At 42.8% G+C, this 17444-nt stretch overlaps 1 protein-coding gene across 2 annotated transcripts in view; it reads right to left on the minus strand.

Annotated features, from left to right (window-relative positions):
* The window catches only part of Ccdc182 (coiled-coil domain containing 182), a 79870-nt gene that overhangs the window by 51498 nt on the left and 10928 nt on the right, over positions 1–17444 (minus strand). For both annotated transcript variants that reach the window (XM_074046143.1, XM_074046142.1), the window contains exon 3: positions 1245–9433. The gene's annotated coding sequence lies outside the window, so the exon portion shown is untranslated. The remainder of the gene's footprint in view (positions 1–1244; positions 9434–17444) is intronic.

The raw sequence follows: 17444 nt of genomic DNA on the forward strand, positions 1-17444 counted from the left end.
TGAGGCTTGATTTTAATTTCGGGAAGATAATGGCATTAGTGCATATCTGAGTGGGTTTGTGGAGAGGGCTGTGGTGAAGGAGATGGGCCTCAGTGAAGGCTAGGCCCATGAGGAAATCCCTGAGGGCTTAACTGCAAGGTCGTGGGGAAGAGTTGAGAAACCTGTTATGAAAACAGTTGCTTCCTGGGCTGGGGCTTAGCCTGGTCCTGCTCATAGAGCTTGGGAGGCAAAGCAGAAGGCCTTTGTCAACAGCCTCTGCAGTAACAGGCCTGTGCTGTGGCAACTCCAAATCCCCCACACCAGGATTTTCTAGGGGATGTCCTTGAATGAGAAGGCAGGCTCAAACCCTATGATAAAGAGGAGCTTACGGACAACTTTGGCCAGGCCTATACTCAGTCCTCAACACTCATGATACATCTTCACAACCCTTAACTCAAGTTAAGAGACACAGACCTACTCAAAATCTCAGCTGGTCAATTCAAACCCAGTGTATGCCTTCAAAGCCACTTCCTCTATGTTTCTCCCTTGCTCTTCTCACCACACGCTAGCTGAGACAGAGACCTACTCAAAATCTCAGTTGGTCAATTCAAACCCAGTGTCTGCCTTCAAAGCCACTTCCTGTATGTTTCTCCCTTGCTCTTCTCACCACACGCTAGCTGCATGAAGCAGTATGTCACTCATCATCAGGGAAGGAACTGCAGTTGAAACATGGAAGAAGCAGAAGAAGAAAGTAGAAGTAATATGTGGCTAAGTTTGCAGACACCCTGCCTTCCCTGATCCTTGTCATAGCTGACTGGACCAGTAGTGAATAGCTGACCCAAGATGAGTCAATCGAATTCTTCCTCTGGACACTTTACTGAGCCAATTCCACAAAATGGTCAGAAATATACACAATGATTTTTATAAGAGTTTCTCTATATCATAATTTAGTGAAAATAGCAGATAAAGTCTACAACTCAACTATCAAATACTTGACCTAACTGAATATTGTATTATTCAAGTTTTAATATTTTTATCGATGTATTAATCCCAAATTAGTACATAAAAGATTTGAAGTGACTTTTTTTTTAATCAAGTAACAATCAGTTTGTTTACTATTTTTAAAGTTTAGAAGGGGAATCTATTCAGATAAAAGATATGGCTGAGGTTTCTCTTTTTCTCTTAAAAATCTTAACTGATTTTTTAAAATGTGATAACACAAAAACAAATCATTTAGTACCTAAGAATTTAAAATGAAAACTCACCCTCCTCAAACTCAGATCCTAGTGATGACCACTGATCAACTCTCGGTACATCCTCTGAGGCTTTCTTCTACCCTTTTTCTGTGAAGGTGAACCTGATGATTCATTAATACAATGATAAGATATTTGGGATTGACTTCAAAATATTCCATGGGTGGGATAAGAAAAAAACAGGAGCAGGGGGAATGAAAAAGAACAGCCAAGAGTTGAAAATTGTTACAACCAAATGATGGGAATATAGAGATTCCTTATACTTACTCTTTACACTCATGCTAGGCAAGCATTCTACCACTGAGCTACATCCCTGGCCCAGCACTCTAATTTTTACGTGTTTTAAATTTTCTATAATAAAAACCTAAAATGCACAATACTGTTTTACTCTTTCTTAACTTATTAAAAATGGACTTCTGCTTTACATACTATTTATTAATTTTTTTCTTTCAAACTAATAACTTGGCTGGGCATATAGCTCAATGGTAGAGTGCCTAGCATGTACAGCTCCTAAATAAATAAATAAATAGCTTGTTGTGGACATAGTTCCATGCGTGTACAGCTATTGTTTCTAGTGCTTTTCCATTGTATGAATTTTGTACAACTTATCCAACCTCTCTTACCCTGATGGATTATTTCAATGTTTTTCTATAATTAGTGCTGAGTAAACATATATCTCCTTTATTTTCAAGGAGGATTTCTCTAAGATAAAATCCTAAAAGTATTAATTTCTGAGTCAAAGAGCAAATATATTTTAATTTTTATTGTAATTGCCAAATTCTTCAAAAATGCTGTAAGAAGTTTTAGTTCCACTAAGTACACTTGCCCTTTTATCCTTATTCTTTTAAACACTGAGTACTAATTATCTCTTTCATTTTTGCCAACTTTGACAGGGAAAATAGATCTCATTTTATTTTTATTTGTGTCATTTTAATTGTTTCTGAGATTGAACATGGTTTCATGCTTAATGTACAATATATTCTTAATTTATGTACAATCTACTTCTGTGAATTGCCAATCTGCCACCCTTGCTCATTTATCTTTTCTATTTTTTTTCTTACTGGTTTATAGTAGCTCTTTGAATATTATGAATATTAACCTTTTGTCAAGCATGTATGTTGAAAGGATTTTCTTCCATTCTTTCACTGTTGTTTGTGGTATTTTTCATTATGTAGAAATTGTCATTATTGCTTACTTGTTATGCAGTCTAGTCTCCAGAACTGTCATTCTTTCCTTGCTGCTTTCTGGGTTTGTGTCATGTGCAGAAAGGATCTATCTTCTAGTACATTTTTTTTGTTGTAACTTTGTTTTTGATCTTAATCCATTTGTGATTTTTTTTTTTTGAGGTATGGTACCAGATAGAAAACCAAATTTCCTGAAACTCAACTACTGTTCCCAGCACTGTTTTTATGTAATAATTCATCCCTAACTCACTGATGTGAGATGCATTTTTGTTGTATACTTAATATTCATACACACAAAGGATTTGTTTTCTAGACTCTATGTTGCATTCCCCTCATCTTATTGCCTGCTTCTATACCGGTATCATGCTGTTTTGATTACTGTAGTTTTACAATACATTTAATAGCTACTATCACATGCTTATATTTCAAAATTTTTATAGGCAGGCTGGCAGAGTGGCTCAGGTGGTAAGAATGACTGCCTTGCAAGTGTGAAACCCTGAGTTCAAATCCCAGTACTGCCAAAAAAAAAAAAAAACCTACTCCCCCAAAATTTTTATTGGCAATTCTCATACATTTATCAAATTGTTAAGTTAAAAGTAAAAACAGGGACTGGAGACATAGGTTAGAGATGGTGTGCTTGCCTGTTATGCAGAAGACAGGCCCTGGGTTTGATATCCATCACTGCAAAAAATATAATAAAAAATAAAATCGCAATAGGATCTGATTAGAAATGCTTTAATTAAGGATGGGCCAAGATAATTTGGGGGAGAAGGAAAAATGAAAACCACACATATCCAGGATGACATGTCAGCAGTCCAGGAAAGATCCTGCCCCACATTTATGTCTTGTTCTACTCAGCCTGCTCAGTATTCAACTCCTGGAACATTTTCCTATTGGGATCCAGCTCCAGTTCCTGCTGGTCATGAGTTGTTTTTCTGACCTTTCAATCATCTTTTGTTCTCCTAAGATGGTCTCTTTTGGTCATTCTGTAACTCATTCCTTTATAAAGTTAACAACAGGCATTTGAGACTGTTCTCACCCATGGAAGCTAGCTAGTAGGGGCAAAATTGGACAATGTCCTTGATGCCATAACAAAAAGAAACCTGAGAATCTTATAGCTCAGACTTCTTCCTTTGACTTAATTTCCATAACACAGAAGTCATGGGGAAGTAACCACAGTTTTAAACAGTCATAGAGTAACTGGTAGGTTAGGAAAGGTGTTTTGGCTTTTATAGCAGTAGGAAGGGGTAATTTTACTAAAAGAAGACCTAAAGACTGTCGAGCTTCACTTGGACCACAGATGTCTGATGGGCAACTAGGACAGGATGAGAAGTCTTGGCATCTCTGTCTTCCCTTTGGTTGCCTTAACCTTTGGGTCAAATTCTATTCAGTATGCAGACACGCAGTTGCCCACTGGAGCGATATCTGCCCTCTGCTCTTTCAGGAGCTCTGGCAGCTTAAGTTCCTAGAGTCTCCTGCAGGTTCTACTTAACCCTGTGTTCTTCTGAGCACCTGAAGTCCTTCAGGCAAGATGACAACTGCCAGTTAACACACCCTACAAACCCATAAAAGCCCACCTCTCCCTTTGATTGGAGAGCAGCCTGGTCTCCTCGTTGATCAGTGCTGGCTCCTTCCAGCACCATCAAAGCCTTGCCTGTATTCCCTGCACTCTTGGCTTGGTCTCATTCTTATTGTTTTTGTGCCAAAAGACCCCAAGTTTCAGGTAACACCTTTCCCTAGCATGCTCTCTTCCTTTCTCCTGCAAATAAGTGGAAAAGTAATATTCTAAGACTCTAAGACCATGTTGTTCAAGATTCCACCAGTTCCAGAAAAAGGTTATCTTCATAGTGACTAGAAAGTTTATCAAGGTCAACCTGAATTCTCTACTATTCCCTGATATTAGGTTTCCCTGGCTGATTGACAGGGCCAGAACTAGGGGGAAGCAACAGTCAAGTCTACACTCAATGACCACAAGAGTGGGTAACTCCTTAAACCTGTAGCCTCAGTATTTCACTTACTTTTCCTTTGGTCCAGCCCTGACACTGGATCCCAAGAAATGGATACTGTGGTCTTCTGCCCAGACACCCTATGTAATAATCCAGCTTCTGGGACTATCAGCTGATCATGGCTCACTGGGAATTACTGTGGCCACTGTAATTACTGAGGCAGCCTGTGGCTGAGGACTGGCTGATGTGGGGATACAAACATCCACTTTGGAAGTGCTCTAAAGGACTTTTTTTTTTTTTTGGTGGCACTAGAGTTTGAACTCAGGACCTCATGCTTACTAAGCAGGCACTCTACCACTTGAGCCACTCCACCAGCCCCAAAGACTATTTCAAATCCAGAGTTCCAGAGCTCAGTTCCCACCACCATAATCAAGAAACATGATGCTTGATAAGCTCCTCAGGACCTGAGGTTACACAGACTACACTTCAGTATACTACTCTAATCCATTTATTTACCAGGTAATATGGAAGACTGCCAGCTTTGAGCAGGACCCAGAATAGGAAAGGGCTCCATAGCAGGGTCAGGCTGTGTGACCCAGCAGGTGCCGTGTTACTAGAGCTATCCGTGATAGGAAAAGGCACCTCATGGAGTTTCTGGCCAGCCCCATAGCAGAAAATTATGGACACCTAGGGTTCTTAAGCAAGACCCACCATCTGCAGGAGGAGCTACATGCCAACAGAATGCTATTGGGCCCTGGTAGAAATGAAGCTGCTCTTCAAGTGGCACTAAGTGACCAGGAAACCGGCTTCTAGATGGTTCCACTGAGGCATTTCTTGGTGTTACTTACCTAGTTCAATGATAAGTGGTCAAGAATAGCGGTCAAGGCTTAAAAAGAACTAGTATCCAAACATCAGAACCTTCAGGAATGAGAATGTGGGTCATCCCTGCAATAAGCCACTCAGAGCAACAGAGATGCACCAGTCAAAGGCAAGAAGAATCTGGTACAGGTGGTAGACAGAAGGGGCATACGGATATCAGTTGGAGCCTTGGGATCAGCATCAGGGACTGGAGTTTTTCCACTAACCTAGGAAACAAAACCAACTACAATCCTGGAGACGCATGCCATCAGAGATGGGCAAACTCCCTAGGAGAGGCAAGTGGGTCCCAGCAGCTCAAAGGGTGGTCAATCATCGATACTTTCCACCCAGCCTCTCTTCAGGGCCCACATACCCCCTACTGATGGCTCAGAGATTCATCTCTCACTAGAAATTGCTTTACCCAAATTATACCCCTTCCTAGGTCAATAGCTGGTCAGTAGCTGGCCGATGGGGATGTAAAGGCCAGCACTCTTCCCTTGGGACAACTCTGAAGGGCCTCCCCAGTTCCTGTGGAATTAGCTGAGGTCTCCAAGCACATTGCAGAGCAGCGTCTCCCTCTGCCTGGTCCTGCATTCCTTACCCTCTTCCAGGAACATCTCCTGAAAACACTCCTAATTAATGCTCTGCATGCAGCTCTCCAGCTGAGTCTTTCAGTGGTGCTAAACCCCAGACATCCCCCCTGAGCTCAGGCAAAATATTGGGAAACCAAACAATGCTGACCCGTGCTCTTGACTCAAGGGAAACCAACAGCTGAATGGTTGCCTTACATGCATCTTCAGTTTGGTTGTTCCCAGCCTGTCACCTTTCACTGGAGGTCATGAGCTACCCCAGCAGCAGGAGGAAGCAGCCTACCCTACACTTCATTGGTTACTTCTACTCATGTGCCCTTCCCCGCTAAAGCCATATGACTGTAGAGAATTTTCAATAATTATAGTAAAGTCTTCAGTAAGACAAGGACAAATCCAGGGGCCTCTGCTGGGGAATGTAACCAAGCTTGTCCTTCCAAAGGGAAGGAGAAGAAGGGCTATAAGCATTTATGAGGTCCATGGGGGATTCAGTGTTATGCTAGAGTATTTTTAGTAAACGACAGAAAATGTAGAAGCTAGGCTGATTGATTGACAGACAACCCAATTTTTAATCTGGACATCTTTAATAAATTCTGCAATGCAGGATTATCCATCTTATCTCACCTGGATTTCTACCTTCACAAGGAGATGGCCTCAATTTTAGAGGCCAGAAAAAGTGGTGTCTTTATCAAAAGGCTCACTGCAAATGCTCACATTCAGCAACTCTGAGATAGTCCCCAGGAGTCAAGTTTCATCAACTTTTCATGGTAAGAGTTTTCCTGACTAGTTACACATAGGGAGCTGGTCACTTTACATAAACCTAAATTTAAATGCAAGCAAAACACAAATGCTAGTTTCACCTGAGTGTTCCAAGAAGCTTAAATCACAATGGCATGGCTCATGTGTTGACAGCATCTCTTTTGATCCTTACAGCCCTCGAAGCAGGGGCAGTGCCTGTTTCATCCCCATTTGACAGATGAACAAACTGAGGACTGCCAAAGTTAAATAAGATCACAAACATCGTATCAGAGCTGGAACCTCAACCCAGTCTGTCTGATGTCGAGCCATGTTCTTAATTACAACATCATATTCCACATCCTGAGGATTTTCAGCAATATCTCCTGTACATTATAACATCATAGTCACTTATATTTTAGACTTTAACACTTATATATAAAATTGAATGTTTCCTACAATGATTTGAAATTTTAAAGTAGTATATCCTCCCCTCTTTTTTGTAGGATGGGAGTCTATTTTCAAGATGATTACATTTATTTAAAGGCATTTCTTACTTCCACGTTAATAGAATTCAAATTACAATTTTTTAGAGTCAAAGTAAAAGTCAAAAGAAAGTTCTATATTTGATCTTCTGTTTCAAATTAACATATTGAGGACAGGAGAATGTCTTCCTTCCTTCCTTTCTTATTTTTTGCCATACTGGGGTTTGAACTCAGGGTCTCACGCTTCCTAGGCAGGCAATCTTACTGCTTAAGTCACTCCACCAGCCCTTTTTTGTGAGGGTCTTAAGAACTATTTGTCCCGGGATGGCTTCGAACCATGATCCTCCTGATCTCTGCCTCTCAAGTAGCTAGGATTACAGACGTGAGCCCCTAGTACCTGCCTGGGAGGATGTCCTGTCTAGTTTGCAAGTGAGATTTCCATATTGAATTCTGTTGCCCAGAATTTCTTTCTTTGAAGAGATGGGATTGGAGGTAGGAACCATGCTGTGGATAGGTAGTGCTGCATATTTGCCCCATAACGACTTTTTAAAATTGTTTCCTATTCTTTGAAGATATCTTCAAGCTTACCTTTTATTTATTTAAACATAACGAGTGAGAAAAGTTGCTTATTGTTTGTAGTTTAGACAATGGTATTACTGTCGAAAGCCTTGATAGAGCTGCTTCTATTGCTTCTATTGTCTGTTTTTGCTGGTTCTTATTCATGGAATTCAGTTTCCTTGTGTGCCTGGTTATCACTTTTTTTTATGGTACTTGGGATTGAACTCAGGTCCTCACACTTGCTAGGCAAATGCTCTACTTGACCCATGCCCCTCAGTCCTTTTGCTTTTAGGTTGTTTTTGTTTGTTTCAAACAGAGTCTTGTGCTAAATTTGCCTGGGCTAGCCTTGAACCTTGATCCTCTTACTTCTGCATACCAAGTAGTGGGGACCACAGATGCGTATCACCATATCCAGCTTGTTTTTGAGACAGGGTCTTGCTAACTTTTGCCTGGGCTAGCCTCTAACCATGATCCTCTATGTCTGACTCCTGAGTAGCTGGGATTACAGGTGAGCCTGGCCTCATAGTCCCATAGTTTAAAATTGTTTATAGAAATAATATGAAGCCTAAGATAAAAGTGTCTTTGCCCATAGAAGATCTGCATCTGTAATGTGTTGGCTATACCAGTCTCTAGGACCATCTTAAGCCAAGTCCAAGGTCTGAGATTTCTGGTCCTGGATGATCTGAGTGATTGAAATCTGGGTTGTAATTCTGCATGAGCACTGCTCTATTTCTATTCACTTTCCCCCTGTGGCTATCAGACCTGGGAGCCCAGCTTGCTGTAGAAAGGTTCTCTTCTCCTTGCACTAGCTCTGATTTCTGCCCACACCCCCAACCAGACTGTAGTCCCTCCAGGAAATTCCCCATCCAGGATCAGTAAATACCCTCAGTTCACTCACTTCTCAAGCTCCTGTACTCCCTTTCCCTATTGACCTAGTTATTTCTTCCTGTCTTGTAACAAATTTAATACTATTGATGATCTGAAAAGATACTTGATACATTTTTAAAGTCTCTCCAGTGGTCAAAATAGTTTAGCCTCCCATGACCAGGAAGCCTCCTCCTACAGGCTTCTGAAATAACCACTTGGGTTGGGTGTCAGTGGCTGTAATCCCGACTACTCAGGAGGCAGCGATCAGAAGGATCATGGTTTGAAGCCAGCCCAGGAAAATAGTTTGTGAGACCCTATCTCAAAAATACCCAACACAAAAAGGGCTAACAGAGTGGTACAGTACATGCCTAGCAAGTGTGAAGACCTGAGTTCAAACCCCAATACCACCAAAAAGAAAGAAAGAAAGAAAGAAAGAACCACTTGGAGCCAGGCGTGTACATGTCTATAATTCCAAGTACTTGAGAGGCAAAAGCAGAAGGGTCATGAGACGGAAGCCAGCCCAGGCAAGGCAGCAGCAAATAATAAAATAAAATAAGAGGATTGTAAGTTCTAGGCTAGCCTGGGTTACAAAGCAAGTTTAAGACTAGTCTGGACAATAAATAAATAAATAAAGGGCTGGGGGTACAGCTCAAGTGGTAGAGCGCTTGCTAGTATGTGTAAGGCCCTGGGAAATAAAGAACAAAAGAAATAACCACTTGAGGACCGTACAAATAAGTGTTGAGAAACACCTAAAGTTGGATTTATCTATCTTAAAATGCAATCATCAGTTTTTCAACAGACCTGTCTTTAATCGTGCTTGCTAAGGTCTGCTGTTCACAGAAGTGCCCTGGGTCTTCAAAGGCAGGCTTGGGTGGGAAGAGAGTTGCCTGAGAATCACCTGCAGTGTCAGGTGCATGGGTCCTGCCACCAAGCAGCTGTGCAACCTTGTTGATAAGGCCGGCTCCTGGCTGGTTTACGCATCTGGAAAATGAGAAGAAGAAGAAGGCCTGTCTCACATGTTGTCATGTGGATTAAATGAGATTAAATAATACATGGTACCTGGTAGGTGTTGGATAAACATTATTTTTCTAAAGTGCTGATGTCCTAGGATGCTCTGACCATTTCTCTCTCCCTCTCATATGTGCATAGGTCTCGTTGATTGGCTGAGAGCCACTGCCTTATTTAATGATGATTTGAATAAATCACTCAGTCCCAATGGTCCAGTTGCTAAGAACATTTTCTGAAGGCCTGACAGGCAGCTTCCTAGATTTTATCTCCATGAACTCATTCTGTGACCTACAAATTGAAAGAAGGGCAAGAATTCAGCTGTGGAAAGGGCCTGGAGACCCCCTCCCCAACAAAAAGGTACCCCTATAGCCATGTGCAAGTCGTGCTGTTGTGATAAAGCTGAAAGCTGTTTGAAAATAATCAAAAATTCTCTCAGGAAGCCCAATTATATTTTTACATCAAGAATCAAAATGCTGGTGCTGCATACTTCAGCCTATCATTCACAAACCTTTTATCCTGTAATTAAGCCAGATCTGCTGCTGGGCTAATTCTTCCCTGAATGACACCACCCTTTGAGCCAGCCCGCATGTTGGGAGAAGACTTCACTCTGATAATCTATTACACCAATACATCACTGCGGTGAGCTGCCTCCTTAATGATTTATCCATAACACATCATCAGAGTGAGGCACACTCATAATATATTGCTCAATAAGTCTGCTGTGGCCAAGGGAGGAAGCCACGAACAGCAGCCGAGTCCGTGCCCTGACATGGCTGGTGTCAGAGCATGGGCCCACACTGAGTTCTCTCTTCCTAAACAAATGTTTGTATAGGCGGGAGGGCTCGCATGCCAACAGGCTTTTAAAGCATGAAGAACCATGACCTTAAGAGAGTCCTATAAATCCAGAGCAGAAAGGCCTGCAGGAAGGGGTTTGCCTCTTAAGCCTATCATTTTTAGACACTCTCTTCAAGCTCTTACTCTGAAAAGGGCAGGGCCACTGCACTGCACAACCTCAAGGGCCACCAATCACATTGCAGTCTGTGCAAATGGTGCCCCATGGACCTGTAGGTGGTGCAGCCCAAGTTGCCCCATAGGACAGTCCTATGGTTAAAAGCATAGACTGTGGCATCAGGTTGCCTCATTGGATCAGGTTCTAGGAATAACAATGGTGTCTCCTGGGCTGTTGTGAGATTGAATAAAAAATGCACTTAGAGCACCTAACCCATGGAAAGCTCTCAGCCAGGGTTAGTCACTAGTGATTGACCTTTGTCTTGAGAGTGACGCAGCCTTCAGGTCCAGAACACGGGTAGCACGCAGCCCCTGAATATTGTATTCTCCATTCCATGGGCATGGAAAAATTTTTGTTCTTACATGCTGCTTCATTCAAAGGAAAAAGGAAGGAGAGTGGATAAATGGATGCTTACAGTCATACACACCAGGATGAAAATTAACACATCGGACTATTAGAAGAAAGAGGAAGAAAGATTAAGCAAAATGCAGGCAAAACCAATGCACAAAATGAGTCCAGAAACAACTAGGGTGGGAGGCCAAAACATGCTCTGGGAGTGTGAGTCAGTGCAACCACCCTGGAGGACAGCTAGCATCACCCAGAAAGCTAAGGACGGGCCTTTCCACTACCCAGAAGTTCCACACCAGGGGCCCTGGCTCAGAGTAGCATGTTCTTGCACACAGGCACAAAGAAACGGGTGTAATCACGCTCCCTGCAGTGTCCTAGAGAAGGTAAAAAGACCGGATGCAACACAGAGATCCATCAGCACAAAGTAAATGCATAACACTGAGAGCCAACTCTTAAATGGTGCATAGTGCGTATTAGGAATATCTTAAATGGTTTACATCTATTAAACCTCTTACTTCTCTCATCAACTCAGTGAGATAGGGAGTGTCATTAGCCCCATTTTATAAATGAGGAGATTGACTCAGGGAGAGGTTAAGTAATTTGCCACAAGTTACAGAAATTGGAAGTGGTAGAACTGAGGTTTGTTTTGTGGTGGTTGTTGTTTTGTTAGTTTTTGCAGCGCTGGGGATCAAACCCAGGGCCTTGTGCACGCTAGGCAAGTGCCCTGCCACTGAGCTACACCCCAGCCAGAGATACAGTGAGTATCCATTCCTGTGAGTATTTGCTTTGTGTTCTTTGTAACTTTTGTATGCCGGAGACTAGCTTATACCCTAGCTATGTATGACTGTAGATTTAGCTCTGAATTTCCTTACAGGCAAAACTAAGTGGGAAACTAAGATACCGAACTTACCAAAGCCATGAAAATAAATAAATAAATCTTCCCAGTTGTTCAGAAGCAGCACAGGTTTTCTTGAACTAAGATGTGAAAGAAACTCCTCTATGGTTCTCCATAAAAGAGGGGTAATGACATTCCTTAGGAAAGGAAAATAAGCATGCACGATATGACCATTTCCTAGTGTGCTTTCAACGTGTGCTACTAATTTAGTGTCAAGGCAGGATTTGGCAGAAACTGCTGGGAGAGGATCCATCTCTACCGCCAGCATTTGGGACACTTCTAGGAAGAACAGGCCTTGGTGAAGCAGACAGGAGACAGGCAGAACCTGGCACGTTCCTGGGGGTCTGAGACGACCTAACTCCGAACAGGACTCTCCTCAAACTCCTGGCCCTGGCCGTGGGACTGGTGTCAGTGGACGCTCTATCAAGGCCATCTAGAAGCACGAGACATGGAGATCAGGCTGGTAGCTACTGCCCTGGTGTCTGAAGGCATCCACTTCTTGTCTAGTGCCTGTCACAGTAACTCTGACTTCTCAGAGAAACTTTGGTTCTTACCCTTACTTTACAGTGCAGTGAATCAAGAGGTAAGGTTGTTGGGTGAGAAATGGAGGCTTAAATGTATTAGGTAGGTCCCCAAAGGACCTGAGTTCACTCACAGTTCTGGAGGCCAGATGCCCAAAATCAAGATATCAGCATGGCTGTCCTTCCTCCGAAAGTTCTAGAAGAAGATCCTCCCTTGCCTCACATTTTCTGGTGGCTGCCAATGATGCTCAGTGTTCCTGGGCTTGCGGCTACATCACTTCTATCTGCCTCGGTCCCCACGTTCCTGTCTTCCTTCTTTGTGTCTGTCCATTTCCACAGCTTGCTATCTACATTAGGATACCAACCACTGGCTTTAGGGCCCACTATAGCCCAAGAGGACCTCTCTTAACTTGAATCCATCTGCAAAGACCCTGTTTCCAAACAAAGTCATATTCACAGGCCCCAACAGTGAGGACTTCAACCTCTCTTTTTGGTTTTTGTTTTTTTGGAAGGGGGAATATAATCGAGCCCAAAACAGAGCATTAGCTAGTCTCATTACACAGAGGAACTAGAATGGGCATATATCCCACGGAAGGAAGAGAGAATCTAAGCAAGCTAAACCCTCATCCATCACAGCATAAGGCCAAGAGCCAGTAACTGCAGTTGGTAAAGCAATTAGGGTGGTATAAGCTGGTCCTTTGATTAAGGCAACTGCTAGAAGCACTAAAAACAGAATTGTTGAAAGCTATTGGCCCCAGAGACAGGTCTGGGTGAGGGAGTAGAGAACTTGTTTAGAGGTTTGTGGGGAAACTTGAAGACAGAGTGAGGCTCAGGTAATATTAAAAAATGACTGTTAATTACCATGATACTAGATTTGATCACAGTTTTGTGTTGATGTAAAAAAGGGTCTTATTTTTCAGAAAAGCAGGTTGAAGCCTTGGGTAGGAGTGGCCACGTCTGAACTTACTTTAAAACACTTCAAAATAACTGGGGTGTGGCACAGTGGTAGAGCACTTGCTTAGAATGTGTGAGGCTCTGGATTCCATTTCTAGCACCACAAAAAAAAATAGAATACTTCAATTAAAAAAAAATAAGATACTTCACAATAAGATACTCCAGAAAAAAATAAAGATATGCAAATATAAATGAAAAGAATCTATTAGGTTCCAGATTCTGGGCTGCACTGGATGTGGCTCAAAATGGTTAGGTGATTTACCCAAAGCCAGCATCAGGATTCATACTCAGCTATTTTGACTAAGACATCAGAAGACAAAGACTAGAGCTCTTCCTCTGTCAACACCTTGGTTAGTACACATAGCTTTACACTCTGATGGTCTAGCATCCCAGGTGACCAGCCAGAGGATCCTATCACCCATCTGTAGGCCAGGGTAAATGGAAGAAGAGGGTCAGGAGACAGTGGGTAGAGTGATGGTAGACCTCTCTTGCCCTCCAGGCCTCACCCCCACCCTGTCCACCATTTCAGCCCTGGCAGCTCACATACTCTCCATGCCCTTCACAAGGAAGAGAAGCAGAGGAAGTCTCAGAAACTCCTGCCCAAGTTGCTGAATGGCTCCAGGACCCAAGAACAATGTCCCAGAGGTTGTACCCACTTTTCTCAGCTGGGCCTGAGTTTAGTTGATAGTAATCTTCCAGCTTTCCTTCATCTTTTGGGGTATGGAGCAGGGATTGGGGGAGGAGAGAAAGCAGAAAAGTGTATATAGGATGACAGGGAGAGGAATGATAAGGAAGGAAAGAGAGATAAAGAAGTGCCATTAAGACACTGATTTCAGGGCTAGGGATGTAGCTTAGTGATACAGTGCTTGCCTAGCATGTGCAAGGCCCTGGGTTAGATCCCCGCCACAACAAAACAAAGACACTGATTTCACCCAGGTATAATAGTGCACTCCTGTAATCTCAGCACTCAGTGAGACTGAAGTAGGAGGATCATGGATTCCAGGCCCAGCCTGGGCTACATAGTGAGATGCTATCTCAAAAAGAAAAAAAGACTCTGATTTTACAAACCCACACACATACACACACTCTAAGAAATAGCTAAGTAAAAGCAAATTTTTCAGTGAAATCTACCAGCACTAAGTAAGTTCCAAGTTCCCAAGATGATTGGTTTTCTCACTTTGCTCTTTTTGCTTGTCATTTTTTAATAAGGTTTTGTTTTATTTATGGTACTGGGGATTGAACTCAGGGCCTTGCACTTGCTAAGCAAGTGCTTTATTAGCAAGTGCTTTACCACTTGAGCCACACCTCCAACACTTTTCATTTTTAAAAATATTTATTTGTTCATTTGGTGCTAGGAGGAGGTGAAGTGGAGGACAGCTTGAGAAAGCTGAGTGTTTAAACAAGTGGTGGTGAAAGGGAACACAATACCATTTTTATTTCTTCCCCATGTTAATCGAAAGCACATTCCTCCCACCCTGTGGTGATCACGGGAGAGCAAAAACTGACAACTGCCAAGACTGCCAAGACTGCCGAGAACTTGGCTTGTGTTCTCATTTGGTCCTTACAACAACTCGAGGAGGTAACTGTTCTTATTCCTGTCTTACAGATAAGGAAATTAAGGTTCGAGTTGTCCACTAACTGCCCTAACATCACCAGACAAAGCAATAGATCAGGCTTTTGTTCCTCCCAGGACTGTGTTTTTTCTGCTGTTCTACACTGCTGCCCTGGCCTGCACTTGTCCATACCCCCCCCCCCACCAGTCCTCCTCAGCAAATCTGCAGAGGTGTCACTGAGTGGAGAAGGTTAGGAAACAGTGCTCTGGGCAGAGTCTCCAAGGGCTCAGCACAATTATCTCCTTCCTCTACTCCTATTATGGTACACAACGCTGCTCTCTCTCTTGCTCTCTCTCTCTCTCTCTCTCTCTCTCTCTCTCTCTCTCTCTCACTCACACACACACACACACACACACACACACACACACACGCCCAGGCCTTTGTCATTTGTCCTGTGGGCTGTCCCCTCCCATCTCAGCAGCACCCCAGGACCTCAGCTTCCTAAATCTCAGCCAGAACATTATTTTACAAGGACACTCACCAACCTTGAAAGGCAAGGTACCCTGAGGCAAGGAAATTAAAAAAAAAAAAAAAAAAAAAAAACCCTATTAATTGAACAACATGAGAGTGCAGCGCCATCTAGTGGTGCTAGAGCTGACTGCTCCCAGGTGGTGACATTTTTCAGACAATCAATACCTCATTATTAACCATAATCACAACCTGATGTTTACTTTTGGAGAAACGTTCAGCAGCAAGGGATGCACATACACTTTTCTGCATGTTTCAGAGGACTACGATCCTAAATGCCACAATGACTATTAAACAGTGTCCTGCCCATGAGCAAACAGGAGCAGAGATTGATTGTATTATCTTTTTCATCTAAACTGTTCACCAAAAACAAAGCATCCACTGAAGCCAGTGACCTTTCACTAACTGCTGGAAGGAAAATGCTTGATAAATAACAAATAGACCACTACTGGATGTTGCTTTGAACCATCTTTTAATTAAAGGAATTGAGCAACTAGAAAGTCAGGTGACTGATGTTTATTTAAGTTATGATCCAGGAAGTGTCAATCAAGGGTAAAACTACACTTGAAATGTAGTTTGTCAACTAGCAATCCAACAAAAACTCCCTCTTTGCCATCTCACCGATGGTGGATGGTGGGGACAACACTGTCTCCTGCCTTCTTTGCCCTCCCTTAGCAACCTTCTCATTATCTTGCTGCAGCAATAACCACTTGTCTGGCTCAGCATTCCACAGAAACTGCTTCAGTGCTGGGCTCATCCAATCACAGACCCGCCTGCCACATTGAGTGCTATCCTAGAGTGGCACAAAAGCCATTTCCTATCTTTTCCACAGGAGGGCAGGTGCTGTTCCTCAGCCAGCCAAGGTGACCTCAACCAAGTTGCTCACTGAATCTGCTCAGACATCTCTCATTTAACCCAACACAGTCAAAGGATGGAAACACATGACTAACCTTGCCAGAGTCAGTCTCCCACCTTTGGGCTGTCCTGGAATCGAGCTCAGGAACATAGAGACCAGGAAGAATGCAGGAACCTGTACTACCCTGCCTCACCCTTGCTCCAATGGCCTTTTCCTTGTTTCTACTTCCAATGCCCTGACTTCACATCTAGCGCCACATTGTCTCATATGTCCTAACCCACAAATACTGGGGACAAGTGCCAGTCCAATTCTGAGTCAGGTGTCAGGCCTGGTCACAGTCAAGAACTGAGGACGACAAATGAGGTCCAACAACTTCAGCGTGCCACACCTGGGTTTGTGGAAGCAGAGGCAGGTGCTTGAAGAAAATTTGTACCCTCCCACTTGAATGACATTAAAAAAAATCTGAATGTTTTTAAAGTGGCAAGTCATTTATTCAGGAGAACGGTGTCATTTCAATAAAATCTGGAATCCTTTGGATTCAGAGAATGCAATGCTAAGTATTATACAAAATTATAATAACAATTTGGCCATTTTTAAAGGAAAACAATCAAGCATCTGGTCTACCCGACAGAGGTAAAGGCAGAGCCCTAGAAAATATGGAAAATCCAGGACTACGCGCTCCAATATTTAGTGGGAGATGTCAGGTGTCAATTTCTTTTCCTACGTTCTTCCTTCTTCCTGTCCTTTAACTGAAGGCACTTTCTGACCAGCCCCCAACATCCTGTGTCTCTCTCTGCACCACCCTGGAGAGCTCATTTCATTCTTCTGGCTCCAAATTTTACTCTGTACTAGGGATTTTCTCCCTCTGTCTGCCACTTGGATACTGTATCTTCATCTCCTATTGAGAATTGTTCTCTTCCCTAGGAGTGTCAATTCCTGTTTCCTAGCTGTCTGTTCACTCAGGTTTGTAACCTTGGGATATAGCTGTCATCTCTTTCCTCCTTCCCACCCACTCCCCCAGTTCTAACCACCCTTCAACGTGACATTGCTGTTACTACATTCCTTCCCTGCTCATTATCCTATCCAACTGAACTCCTCTGTGTGGCTCTCAAGGCCCCATGATCTGATTCACTACCCCCATCTGTTCAAACCTGTTGCCTCTTCAAAATACTAATAAAAGTACCTATCACATACAAGTGAGTTTTGCATGATCTCAATTAACCATCACAACACTAACTTGAAGCCAAGTCAAACACTGCCCTTATTTTGCAGGCTGAGAGATACAGGACAGCACGTCAGGCCAGTAAAAACTGAAGCATC

Source organism: Castor canadensis, chromosome 11 (assembly GCF_047511655.1).
Source record: "Castor canadensis chromosome 11, mCasCan1.hap1v2, whole genome shotgun sequence".
NCBI classification, from domain to species: domain Eukaryota; kingdom Metazoa; phylum Chordata; class Mammalia; order Rodentia; family Castoridae; genus Castor; species Castor canadensis.